Source organism: Pseudophryne corroboree, chromosome 2 (assembly GCF_028390025.1).
Source record: "Pseudophryne corroboree isolate aPseCor3 chromosome 2, aPseCor3.hap2, whole genome shotgun sequence".
NCBI lineage: Eukaryota > Metazoa > Chordata > Amphibia > Anura > Myobatrachidae > Pseudophryne > Pseudophryne corroboree.
Genome location: NC_086445.1, coordinates 418,606,123 through 418,620,547, shown reverse-complemented (window position 1 = coordinate 418,620,547; position 14,425 = coordinate 418,606,123). Strand labels below are relative to the sequence as shown.

Genomic DNA, 14,425 nt, shown 5'->3' with positions numbered 1-14,425 from the left:
TGGGCTTCTTAGGCTACTGGACATTAGCTCCAGAGGGACGATCATAGGCCCAGCTTGGATGGGTCCCAGAGCCGCGCCGCCGGCCCCCTTACAGAGCCAGAAGGCAGAAGAGGTCCGGAAAATCGGCGGCAGAAGACGCCCTGTCTTCAACAAGGTAGCGCACAGCACTGCAGCTGTGCGCCATTGCTCTCAGCACACTTCACACTCCGGTCACTGAGGGTGCAGGGCGCTGGGGGGGGCGCCCTGAGACGCAATAATAAACACCTTGGATGGCAAAAAATGCATCACATATAGCTCCTGGGCTATATGGATGCATTTAACCCCTGCCAAAATACATAAAAAAATGGGAGATAAGGCCGCCGATAAGGGGGCGGAGCCTATCTCCTCAGCACACTGGCGCCATTTTCCCTCACAGCTCCGTTGGAGGGAAGCTCCCTGGCTCTCCCCTGCAGTCACTACACTACAGAAAGGGTTAAAAAAGAGAGGGGGGCACAAAATAGGCGCAGTATAAACTATACAGCAGCTATAAGGGGAAAAACACTTATATAAGGTTATCCCTGTATATATATAGCGCTCTGGTGTGTGCTGGCAAACTCTCCCTCTGTCTCCCCAAAGGGCTAGTGGGGTCCTGTCCTCTATCAGAGCATTCCCTGTGTGTGTGCTGTATGTCGGTACTTTTGTGTCGACATGTATGAGGAGAAAAATGATGCGGAGACTGAGCAGATTGCCTGTAATAGTGATGTCACCCCCTAGGGGGTCGACACCTGAGTGGATGAACTGTTGGAAGAAATTACGTGACAGTGTCAGCTCTGTATAAAAGACAGTGGTTGACATGAGACAGCCGGCTACTCAGCTTGTGCCTGTCCAGACGTCTCATAGGCCGTCAGGGGCTATAAAACGCCTGTTACCTCAGATGGCAGATATAGACGCCGACACGGATACTGACTCCAGTGTCGACGGTGAAGAGACAAATGTGACTTCCAGTAGGGCCACACGTTACATGATTGAGGCAATGAAAAATGTTTTACACATTTCTGATAATACGAGTACCACCAAAAAGGGGTATTATGTTCGGTGAGGAAAAACTACCTGTAGTTTTCCTGAATCTGAGAAATTAAATGAGGTGTGTGATGATGCGTGGGTTTCCCCCGATAACAACTGATAATTTCTAAAATGTTATGTTATTGGCATTATATCCTTTCCCGCCAGAGGTTAGGGTGCGTTGGGAAACACCCCCTAGGGTGGATAAAGCGCTCACACGCTTGTAAGGGCTCTATCCTCTCCTGAGATGGCCGCCCTTAAGGATCCTGCTGATAGAAAGCAGGAGGGTATCCTAAAATGTATTTACACACATACTGGTGTTATACTGCGACCAGCAATCGCCTCAGCCTGGATGTGCAGTGCTGGGTTGGCGTGGTCGGATTCCCTGACTGAAAATATTGATACCCTAGATAGGGACAGTATATTTTTGCCTATAGAGCATTTGAAAGATGCATTTCTATATATGCGTGATGCACAGCGGAATATTTGCCGACTGGCATCAAGTCTAAGTGCGTTGTCCATTTCTACCAGTAGAGGGTTATGGACACGTCAGTGGTCAGGTGATGCGTATTCCAAACGGCGTTTGGAAGTATTGCCTTATTAAGGGGAGGAGTTATTCGGGGTCGGTCTTTCAGACCTGGTGGCCACGGCAACAGCTGGGAAATCCACGTTTGTACCCCAGGTCGCCTCTCAACATGAGAAGACGCCGTATTATCAGGCGCAGTCTTTTCGTGGATAAGCGGCCAAAAGGTTCCTCATTTCTGCCCCGTGACAGAGGGAGAGAAAAAAGGCTGCAGAAATCAGCCAGTTCCCAGGAACAGAAACCCTCTCCCGCCTCTGCCAAGCCCTCAGTATACGCTGGGGCTTTACAAGCAGAATCAGGCACGGTGGGGGGCCCGTCTCAATGAATTTCAGCGCGCAGTGGGCTCACTCGCAAGTAGACCCCTGGATCCTTCAGGTGATATCTCAGGGGTACAAATTAGAATTTGAGACGTCTCCCCCTCGCCGTTTCCTAAAGTCGGCTTTACCGATGTCTCCTTCTGACAGGGAGACAGTTTTGGAAGCCATTCACAAGCTGTATTCCCAGCTGGTGATAATCAAGATACCCCTCCTGCAACAGGGAACGGGGTATTATTCCACACTGTTGTGGTACCGAAGCCGGACGGCTCGGTGAGACCGATTCTAAATCTAAAATCTTTGAACACTTACATACAGAGGTTCAAATTCAAGATTGAGTCACTCAGAGCAGTGATTGCGAACCTGGAAGAAGGGGACTACATGATGTCTCGGGACATCAAGGATGCTTACCTTCATGTTAAAATTTACCCTTCTCACCAAGGGTACCTCAGGTTTATGGTACAGAACTGTCACTATCAGTTCAGACGCTGCCGTATGGATGGTCCACGGCACCCCGGGTCTTTACCAAGGTAATGGCCGAAATGATGATATTCCTTCAAAGGAAGGGAATTTTAGTTATCCCTTACTTGGACAATTCCCTGATAAGGGTAAGATCCAGGGAACAGTTGGAGGTCGGTGTAGCACTATCTCAGGTAGTGTTGCTGCAGCACGGTTGGATTCTCAATATTCCAAAATCGCAGCTGGTTCCGACGACTTGTCTTCTGTTCCTAGGGATGATCCTGGACACAGTCCAGAAAAAGGTGTTTCTCCCGGAGGAGAAAGCCAGGGAGTTATCCGAGCTAGTCAGGAACCTCCTAAAACCGAGCCAAGTCTCAGTGCATCAATGCACAAGGGTTCTGGGTAAAATGGTGGCTTCCTACGAAGCAATCCCATTCGGCAGATTCCACGCAAGAACTTTCCAGTGGGACCTGCTGGACAAATGGTCCGGGTCGCATCTTCAGATGCATCAGCGGATAACCCTGTCACCAAGGACAAGGGTGTCCCTCCTGTGGTGGTTGCAGAGTGCTCATCTTCTAGAGGGCCGCAGATTCGGCATTCAGGACTGGGTCCTGGTAACCACGGATGCCAGCCTGCGAGGCTGGGGAGCAGTCACACAGGGAAGCCACTTATGGTCAAGCCTGGAGACATCACTTCATAAATATCCTGAAGCTAAGGGACATTTAAAATGCTCTAAGCTTAGCAAGACCTCTGCTTCAAGGTCAGCCGGTGTTGACCCAGTCGGACAACATCACGGCAGTCACCCACATAAACAGGGTGGCACAAGAAGCAGGAGGGCAAGGGCAGAAGCTGCAAGGATTCTGCGCTGGGCGGAAAATCATGTGATAGCACTGTCAGCAGTATTCATTCCGGGAGTGGACAACTGGGAAGCAGACTTCCTCAGCACGACCTCCACCCGGGAGAGTGGGGACTTCACCCAGAAGTCTTCCACATGATTATAAACCGTTGGGAAAAACTCGACAGGTATTGCGCCAGGTCCAGGGACCCTCAGGCAATAGCGGTAGACGCTCTGGTAACACCGTGGGTGCACCAGTCAGGGTATGTGTTCCCTCCTCTGCCTCTCATACCCAAGGTACTGAGATTGATAAGATGGAGAGGAGTAAGCACTATATTCGTGGCTCCGGATTGGCCAAGAAGGATTTGGTAACCGGAACTTCAAGAGATGCTCACGGAGGATCCGTGGCCTCTACCTATAAGAAGGGACCTGCTCCAGCAAGGACCCTGTCTGTTCCAAGATTTACCGCGGCTGCGTTTGACGGCATGGCGGTTGAACGCCGGATCCTGAAGAAAAAAAAAGGCATTCCGGATGAAGTCATCCCTATCCTGATCAAAGCCAGGAAGGATGTTACCGCAAAAACATTATCACCGCAATTGGCGAAAATATGTTGCGTGGTGCGAGGCCAGTAAGGCCCGACGGTGGAAATTCAACTGGGTCGATTCCTACATTTCCTGCAAACAGGAGTGTCTATGGGCCTGAAATTGGGGTCCATGAAGGTTTAAATTTCGGCCCTGTCAATTTTCTTCCAAAAAGAGCTAGCTTCAGTCCCTGAAGTTCAGACGTTTGTAAAAGGGGTACTGCATATACAGCCTCCTTTTGTGCCTCCAGTGGCACTTTGGGATCTCAATGTAGTTTTGGGTTCCAAAAGTCACATTGGTTTGAACCACTTAAATCTGTGGAGTTAAAATATCTCACATGGAAAGTGGTCATGCTGTTGGCCCTGGCCTGGGCCAGGCGCGTGTCAGAATTGGCGGCTTTATCCTGAAAAAGCCCTTATCTGATGTTCCATTCGGACAGGGCGGAATGGAGGACTCGTCCTCAGTTTCTCCCTAAGGTGGTTTCAGCGTTTCACCTGAACCAACCTATTTGTTGTGCCTGCGGCTACTAGGGACTTGGAGGACTCCAAGTTGCTAGACGTTGTCAGGGCCCTGAAAATATATGTTTCCAGGAGGGCTGGAGTCAGGAAATCTGACTCGCTGTTTATCCTGTATGCACCCAACAAGCTGGGTGCTCCTGCTTCTATGCAGACTATTGCTAGTTGGATTTGTAGTACAATTCAGCTTGCACATTCTGTGGCAGGCCTGCCACAGCCAAAAATCTGTAAATGCCCACTCCACAAGGAAGGTGGGCTCATCTTGGGCGGCTGCCCGAGGGGTCTCGGCATTACAACTTTGCCGAGCAGCTACTTGGTCAGGAGCAAATACGTTTGTAAAATTCTACAAAATTGATATCCTGGCTGAGGAGGACCTGGAGTTCTCTCATTTGGTGCTGCAGAGTCATCCGCACTCTCCCGCCCGTTTGGGAGCTTTGGTATAATCCCCATGGTCCTTACGGAGTCCCCAGCATCCACTTAGGACGTTAGAGAAAATAAGAATTTACTTACCGATAATTCTATTTCTCATAGTCCGTAGTGGATGCTGGGCGCCCATCCCAAGTGCGGATTGTCTGCAATACTTGTACATAGTTATTGTTACAAAAATCGGGTTATTATTGTTGTGAGCCATCTTTCAGAGGCTCCTCTGTTATCATGCTGTTAACTGGGTTCAGATCACAGGTTATACGGTGTGATTGGTGTGGCTGGTATGAGTCTTACCCGGGATTCAAAATCCTTCCTTATTGTGTACGCTCGTCCGGGCACAGTATCCTAACTGAGGCTTGGAGGAGGGTCATAGGGGGAGGAGCCAGTGCACACCAGATAGTCCTAAAGCTTTCTTTAGATGTGCCCAGTCTCCTGCGGAGCCGCTATTCCCCATGGTCCTTACGGAGTCCCCAGCATCCACTACGGACTATGAGAAATAGAATTATCGGTAAGTAAATTCTTATTTTTTTTATTAAGAATTACAGAAAATAAATTTAGATACAGATATGAATCATGTGACCCGGTGCTTCATTAGGTGAGATCACAAACTGCTAATAGGAAAATAATCCTTCCAAAATACCAGTTACAATACTGAATTATTTGCTCTTATTTCTTTCAATCACAAGGCGGTACTTGGGCTATTTGTTGGTATATTGGGTGTTAGGAAAGTAGATTTACTGTTTAAGTCAGACATTCCCAACCTCTGTCTTCAAGGCATACTAATGGGCCTTACACATTTAGCAATGTTGACAGGCGATATGAACGATATCGTTCAGAAATGAACGATATATTGTTCATATCGTTAAGTGTGGAGGCACCGATGATGAACGATGCGCATCCCCGCGGTCGTTCATCGTTGTGTAACAGGAGTCTCGCTAGAATGTGCTCTGCTACAAAAATTCCACCAGCAACCGACTCCAGGCTTGTGCAAAAACAAGAAATACCTTTTATTCAGGTAGCTCAAAAACAAAGATATACATAAAAAAAAATCACTGTCTTTAGTATAAACTACCAGGAAGGTTAGGCCCTGCCTCACTCTCTCTTACTTAATAAGGAACTCTTCAGGTCCCGGCATCCTGACACTAGTGGCCCAGCGCTCCAGATCCCACTGTCCGTAGCAGGCCTTTCACCTGGACACTAACTGCCTTCAGGAGCCCTGACTCATGGGAGAGACTCTGCTTTAAACCCAGCACCCAGGTGCTGGCTGATGAAGCAGCTTCTTGGGCTAAGAAGCCTATAAGACTTGGTCCGGGCCAAATGGATGGGAACCCAGTCTATCCACACTTTCCATCCACCTCCAGGACCCTGTATGTATCTTACAGGTGGCAAAGTACCTCTCCTGTCACATACCCTTTCCCTCAGCTTTTCATGGCTCAGAAAAGCGGCATGTGACATTGGCAAGGTTTCACCTTTGCCAATTATTTTGGGCTGTCAAATCTTTGGGACATAACTAGGGCCCATACACCTGGGTCCCAAGTTCCTCTCCCAAGTACATGTCTGAGGCCCTTTTTACTGACCTTGGAATCTATTTCCATTAAAGGTTGGTAGCACCGACTCCACTGTGCCACCTTCCCTTTCCCTCCACTTTGGCATAGTGGCCAAAGTGGTCCTTTTAATGGGCAACTTCCTGTTGCCCACTAAACTTCCTCTCCTCTTCAACTTTCCACCTTTAGGGATGTTTCCCTTATCTGGCTCAGATTTACTGGCTACTGAGGAAGTCGCTTCATTCTTGTCTGGGTGTTTGTGACACCTGACCTTAACCAGCTCTGGACTGGGGAAGGTTTTTAAGTTCACTCTGGGCCTAGTAGTCACCCCAGCCCTCACTGGTCTTGGATTATATGGACAATTCCACCTTTTATGGCCAAGCTCTTGGCACCGGTAACACCTAGTCTCTGCCCTGACTTTAATTGTTCTGAGGTCATGGTCCAACTTTGCCCCCACCCTCTCCCTCAGAGTGAGGCACTGGTCCCGAGTCTCAGAAAGTCCTTTAATTTGTTGAACTTTTAGTGCTTCCTTCAGTCTTTCCAGCTTTTATAACATTTCCTTCATTAACGTGACTGCTTCATCCTCCGATCTCCCATCTTTGACCCTAGTCACCAACTCCTGCTGCTCTATGACCGGCACATAACCCATTTTGATTCTCTTGTCCAGGTCTCTTATTCGACTCCATAGTTCAGGAATCTCCTTCACTACTTCTTTTAGCTGGCTACTACTTAGGGCTAGCTTTTGGAACTCTCCCCTCAAATATTCCAGCTCTCGTGTCTCATATAGAGAACTCTTCCTGAATAGAGCAACCTCAGAAATTGGACTCCGCACCGATTCCACTGAGACAGGTTCTTGCTCCTTACTTAGTGTGTCCTTTATGAACTGTCACAGTTAAGCAATTGGATCTTGAGCCTCTCGTGGTGGACCATGCCGGGGTGCAACAACCCCAAGATCGAAATCTTACACCTTATCCTCCTCATACATGAGTGGAACTCCTTCAGAAGCAGGTTCCCGGATGACTTCAAAGTGGACTCCTGTATTGCAACTAGCTTAGCCATGACTAGCTCATGTAGGCGAAACGCCTCCAAAGGTACGGTCTTTGTCCGTGATTCGGCAGAGAAATTCTCACATGTGTACTGGATATCCAGAACCAAGAGCTTCTGAACCTGTGATGTCCCTTCTGGGATTGACTTCTGAACGTACATCGTGTCAACAGAAGGAACCTGGGTTTCCAAGACCTCAACAGAAGCAATCTCCAGCTCAGATAAGACTTCCTGCTTTAGGATGGGCTCTTGAGTAGTCATCAAATTGCCATCTGTCCAGGTAGATTCCTGGGGTTCATCATTCTGCCACAGATCCAGCGGATTAGAGGATTCTTGATTTGGAGGTGGATGATCACTTGACATCAAGTAAACCTCTCCCAGCTCCATTACTGCTTCCTCCTCACTCCCTGTCAACTGATGAGCAGCCAGGCATCCCACATCCTCACCTCGTGTCTCCATAAATACATCTTCTGTGAGCCCCTGTGGCTGCCATGCTCCATCTTGAACAGTTTCTACTGAACTCAGGGCTTTGTTCCACTCTTCACCCAAGCTACTACGACATTCTTTTTCCGGAGAATGAGGTGGTCCTGCTTCGAAGGAACTTCTCACTGCCGTCCTAGGGGTTAACAACAAAACACTGCCATCTGATGTTGCTCTCTCTTGCTGCTTGAAAAATTTGTGTGGATTTTCTGTGCGCTGCGCAATAATGGCTGCAGCTTCCTCCATGCTCTGGAATGGCAATACCAACTGAATGGACATTAGTGCCTTTAATGCTCTTCCTCTGAGGAAGGGCCCTCATTTCCCCTTTCCAGGCAAATGGCCTTACTAGTGGTATAGCAGGGAGCTTTCCGGGCCTTAGGAACTGGCAGCTCTGGCTCAACTTTCCTGTTCCTTCTGGCTGGAACAGGGAATCCAGTATAGCCGGGTTCCAATACAGTATGGTACCATTCTTCTGCAGCCTGCACCACCGTTGACATCATTTCCCCAGAAGATGGCATCTCCACTTTGGCTGATAATGTCTCTGACCCTACCTTCGGCATAATGTCTTCAGCAATTGGTGTAGCTATACCTGTCTCTGAACTGAAACTAGGCATAGCCAATGGTTTTAGATTAGAAACCTCCTCCTGAAGCTCCGCCAAGTCTTGCGACTGAGCCTTACTGGCCAGCACCAGACTCCCATATCGTGTCTGGTCACAGGAGATTTCCTCTACTAGTCCTTGGCTATGTACTACAAAGTTTTCAGATCGGGGTTTAGCCTATGCCAAGGTTTTCTGCAACTCTTGACACCTGGCCTGAGAGCTTGGCAATCTCTTCTCTACTCCTTCCCAATTTGGTCAGAGAGTCAGACAAAAGAGATTCCTTCTCCAGCTTTTGCGTTAAGGTGTTCACCTGCTCTTGAAGAAAATCACATTTTTCCTTAAGCTCTTCGAGCTCCTGGTCCTTTAATTGGACATTCCTTTCAAGGTCACTTATCATGTGACACCAAGAAAAAGGTTCCATGCTAAAATCTTCCCCAAGATCTGGATTACTCCCCAATAAGCTCTCCAATTCATTCTCCAACTGTGGGGCTTTATTAATAGGGTCACATAAGTTCCTGACCTGAGGTGTTAGAGCTGTCACCCCTTTTGTTTTTTAGCATGAATTCTCTTTTTGTTACCCATTTGAAGAGATACTTCAGAATATGCTGTATATCTGAAAATCTCTATTCACCCTGTTACCTTTGAAAACTGTAAGTGAAAGGGAAAATAAAAATTCCTTTTTTTTTTTAGCACAGATTAAGCTTTTAGCAAAGCACTGAAAGGTAGCATGTACATAGTGGTCACAAATACCTTACACTGGTAGTGCAAATAAACAACTTCTCCCTTCAGGCTCTTAAAACTAGAACTCAGAGATTGCTGGGACACATAGTGCCACAAAATTTCTCTATTTAAATAGAACCACATTTATAAAAGGTTTCAACTTTGCTTGATTGGTCTTAATGAGCTAATTAACAGGGACACCAGACTCCCATTACCAGATTTTGCAGGCACAGTTAAAAATAAGCTTGGAAAAGAAATTCATTCATAAATTATCAGCTGCTTGCAACCCCTTAGAGCAAATCAGCACAGCTATTTCAATGAATGGTGCAAAGCCTATAAGACAGAACAGGCCGTGCACCCTGTTTAACCTCTTTGCTGCCAATGCAAACCTTTGCACCAAAATCAAACACATGGGGGTATATTTACAAAGATTCGTGTTTTGGCCGTTTTGAAGGGTGTTTGAACTCGAATGGTATCGGGTGCATTTTACTGCAACTTTTTGAATCCTGATACGATCATTCACTAAGCTGCCGAGTTTTGCACAATCGTTTTTTCCGATGTCGATGTGATTCGTAATATCAGGCAGTGTTTTACGGGAGTGATGAGTAAAACACTGCCTGACAAAACACAAGGAATCCCGGCCGGATTTGTGAGATCCGTGCAGGGCTTCATTGTGTACCTTAAAAAGTTGTTTAAAGTCTTAAAAATTCTGAAAAAAATTGCACAACCAGCCTCGGGCTCTTTGAGCCGGACCTGGTTGAAAAAATATGGGGGAAAAATGGCAGGGGTTCCCCCATATTTAATCAACCAGCACCGGGCTCTGCGCCTGGTCCTGGTTCCAAAAATACGGGGACAAAAAGCGTAGGGGTCCCCCGTATTTTTGAAACCAGCACCGGGCTCCACTAGCCAGGTACATAATGCCACAGCCGGGGGACACTTTTATACTGGTCCCTGCGGCCATGGCATTACATACCCAACTAGTCACCACTGGCCGGGGTACCCTGGAGGAGTGGGAAAACCTTAAATCAAGGGGTCCCCCCCCTCCAGCCACCCAAGGGCCAGGGGTGAAGCCCAAGGCTGTCCCCCCATCCAAGGGCGGCGGATGGGGGGCTGATAGCCTTTTGAAAAAATGTGAATATTGTTTTAGTAGCAGTACTACAAGTCCCAGCAAGCCTCCCCCGCAAGCTGGTACTTGGAGAACCACAAGTACCAGCATGCAGTGGAAAACTATACTCACAGAATCCAGTGTAGAATCAGACCTTTGTATAATCCACGTACTTGGCAAAATAATAAAACGGAAACCCGACCACGCACTGAAAGGGGTCCCATGTTTACACATGGGACCCCTTTCCCCGACTGCCAGGACCCCCCCTTTGTGGTCAACCGCTGACCACAAAGTTCCCACCATTGGCTACAATGGAGCGCATAGGCGCTACATTGTATCTCTGCCGTGTGCAGCCTGACAGACACTACAGGAGCACACAGCCAATCAGGAGAGTGCCACGACGTGGCACTCCCTGATTGGCTGAAGGGACCCTCTTTGACAGTGCGTGGTCGGGTTTCCGTTTTATTATTTTGCCAAGTACGTGGATTATACAAAGGTCTGATTCTAAACTGGATTCTGTGAGTATAATTTTTTTCACAGGTACCCCAAGGATTCTACATGGAGAAGAGGACCGAGCCTCGTGGGAACATAGGTAAGTATGTATGTATGGAGGTGTGCATGTATGTAATAAACTTATACTTTCACGGTGTGTGTGTCCTGTTTTTTTGGGGGTATTTTTTTGTAGTAGTACTACAGGTACCAGCGGGCCCGGTTTTCCACCGCATGCTGGTACTAGTGGTTCTCCAAGTACCAGCTTGCAGGGGAGGCTTGCTGGGACTTGTAGTACTGCTACTAAAAACAATATTCACATTTTTTCAAAAGGCTATCAGACCCCCATCCGCCGCCCTTGGATGGGGGGGACAGCCTTGGGCTTTACCCCTGGCCCTTGGGTGGCTGGAGGGGGGACCCCTTGATTTAAGGTTTTCCCACTCCTCCAGGGTACCCCGGCCAGGGGTGATAGTTGGGTATGTAATGCCAGGGCCGCAGGGACACAGTATAAAAGTGTCCCCCGGCTGTGGCATTATGTACCTGGCTAGTGGAGCCCGGTGCTGGTTTCAAAAATACGGGGGACCCCTACGCTTTTTGTCCCCCATATTTTTGGAACCAGGACCAGGCGCAGAGCCCGGTGCTGGTTGAAGAAATATGGGGGGAACCCCTGTCATTTTTCCCCTCATATTTTTTCAACCAGGACCGGCTCAAAGAGCCCGAGGCTGGTTATGCTTAGGAGGGGGGACCCCACACAATTTTTTTTCAGTTTTTACACTAAACAGACCCTTTCCCATAGATAACCATGCACAGATCTCACTGATCCGTGCATGGTTATCCAAACTCGACTGGAAAAAGCAGGTCTATTTTTCTGCTGCTTTTTTAAACGATTCGAAAAAAAACAGACCCGCACTTGAGCACTCAGAAACTAACACCCAAATACGAATGAATAATGAATGCCCGTATTGTATGAAATAACAGCCGTGTTTGACCGATGGTCTATTCATTCGTAATATTTCGTATTTCGGAACTTTGCAAATCAAACCATTACGAATAGTCCAAACACTGCCGAGATTGGTGCTTAGTGAATTCCCGGATTGGGACTTAGAAAAAAAAACACAAATCGGCCAAACTCGGATTTTTAGTAAATACTGGCCATGAAGTTTAAACAAAACATATCATTATTTTTACCACGTGGGGTTGGGTTTAACCACTACTCACAAACCTCTTGGTCTGGTACTGATGCCCACGAGTTCAGCTTGGTCTGGAGTTCACTGATATGTGTGCCGCTGCCTTGCGGATTTTGGGTCCTCTGCCACGTGTGACATGACTAGCAGTAGGGTCCCTCCTCAGGCGTCATTGTAACAGGAGTCTCGCTAGAATGTGCTCTGCTACAAAAATTCCACCAGTGACCGACTCCAGGCTTGTGCAAAAACAAGAAATACCTTTTATTCAGGTAGCTCAAAAACAAAGATATACATAAACAAAGATCACTGTCTTTAGTATAAACTACCAGGGAGGTTAGGCCCTGCCTCACTCCCCCTTACTTAATAAGGAACCCTTCATGTCCCAGCATCCTGACACTAGTGGCCCAGCCCTCTGGATCCCACTGTCCCTAGCAGGCCTATCACCTGGACACTAACTGCCTTCAGGAGCCCTGACTCATGGGAGAGACTCTGCTTTAAACCCAGCACCCAGGTGCTGGCTGATGAAGCAGCTTCTTGGGCTAAGAAGCCTATAAGACAGGGGTGGGCAATTATTTCAGCTGACGGGCCGCTTGACATTTCCTGTCAGTATCCGAGGGCCACATACAAAATAGCAGCTCGCCCCACTTGCCAAAAATATAGGGACATGGCTTCATGTGGAAGGGGTGTGGGCAAAAAATAATACAGATTCATATTAGGCTGCACAATAGTCTCCATTATTCAAATTGCGCCACACAGCGTCACTTACACACATTACACCAGGTAGAGCCCCTTTTACACACATTACGGCGGCAGGTAGAGAGCCTTTTTACACATTAACATTTTATTTAGGATAATAATTGTGCAGCAAGCAAATTATCCAGTGTCTTATGGCCCCTGGGGAAAGGTGTGACACAGTGACAGAACACGGTGGGGGTGACAGAACACGGTGGGGGTGACAGAACACGGGGGGTGTGACACATTGACAGAACACGGTGGGGGTGACACGGTGACAGAACATGGGGGGTGTGACACGGTGACAGAACACGGGGAGGGGGGGTGACAGTGACAGAACACGGGTGTGTGACACGGTGACAGAAAACGGTGGGGGTAACACAGTGACAGAACACGGGGAGGGGGGGTAACAGTGACAGAACACGGATGTGTGACACGGTGACAGAACACGGGGGGTGTGACATAGTGAAAGAACACGGGGAGCGGGGGTGACAGTGACAGAACATGGTGGGGGTGACACGGTGACAGAACACGGGGAGGGGGGTGACAGTGACAGAACACGGGGAGGGGGGTGACAGTGACAGAACACGGGGGTGTGACACAGTGACAGAACACGGTGGGGGTGACGGTGACAGAACACGGATGTGTGACACGGTGACAGAACACGGGGGGTGTGACATGGTGACAGAACATGGTGGGGTTGACCGCGACAGAACACGGGGAGGTGACACAGTGACAGAACATGGGGAGGTGACACAGTGACAGAACACAGGGGGTGTGACACAGTGACAGAACACGGGGAGGTGACACAGTGACAGAACACGGGGGGTGACACAGTGACAGAACACGGGGAGGTGACACAGTGACAGAACACGGGGGGTGACATAGTGACAGAACACGGGGAGGTGACACAGTGACAGAACACGGGGGGTGACATAGTGACAGAACACAGGGAGGTGACACAGTGACAGAACACGGGGGGTGACATATTGACAGAACACGGGGAGGTGACACAGTGACAGAACACGGCGGGGTGACTTAGTGACAGAACACGGGGAGGTGACACAGTGACAGAACACAGGGGGTGTGACAGTGACAGAACACAGGGGGTGTGACATAGTGACAGAACACGGGGGGTGACATAGTGACAGAACATGGGGGTGACATGGTGATAGAACACGGGGGGGGTGACATAGTGACAGAACACGGGGGGTGTGACATAGTGACAGAACACGGGGGGTGTGACATAGTGACAGAACACGGGGGGGTGACACAGTGACAGAACACGGGAGGGGGGGTGACATAGTGACAGAACACGGGAGGGGGGGTGACATAGTGACAGAACTCGGGGGTGACATGGTGATAGAACACGGGAGGGGTTGGTACAGCGAGAGCTAAAGATCTCTCCCCCAAACCTAAAAACAGACTGACGCCACTGCCCGCACACACACAAATATATGCACACTATCACACACACACACTTTCTTTCACTTTTCCCATTAACTTACTGATCTGGCTGGCAGTGGCAGGAAGGATGGATCTGTAGCAGTCTGGCTCTTGTCCCGTGTAGCTCCGTCCCGTGTAGCTCCGCCCCCTGAGGTCCCGTGTAGCTCCGCCCCCTCATCGACACGTAGCCCCGCCCCCTTCTCGGCTGAACACAGCCGTTGTCACTGGGGACTCAGCCGGTTGGGCCGCTTGTCATTGCTCGCAGGTGGGAGGCAGTGGGCCGGGCAGGATCGGTTTGCGGGCCGCATCCGGCCCGCAGGCCGTATTT

The 14,425-nt window shown here is 48.9% G+C and overlaps 1 protein-coding gene across 6 annotated transcripts in view; it reads left to right on the top strand.

Annotated features, from left to right (window-relative positions):
- CFAP47 (cilia and flagella associated protein 47) overlaps positions 1–14,425 on the top strand; it is a 1,065,013-nt gene that overhangs the window by 353,053 nt on the left and 697,535 nt on the right. The gene's annotated exons all lie outside the window — the stretch shown is intronic.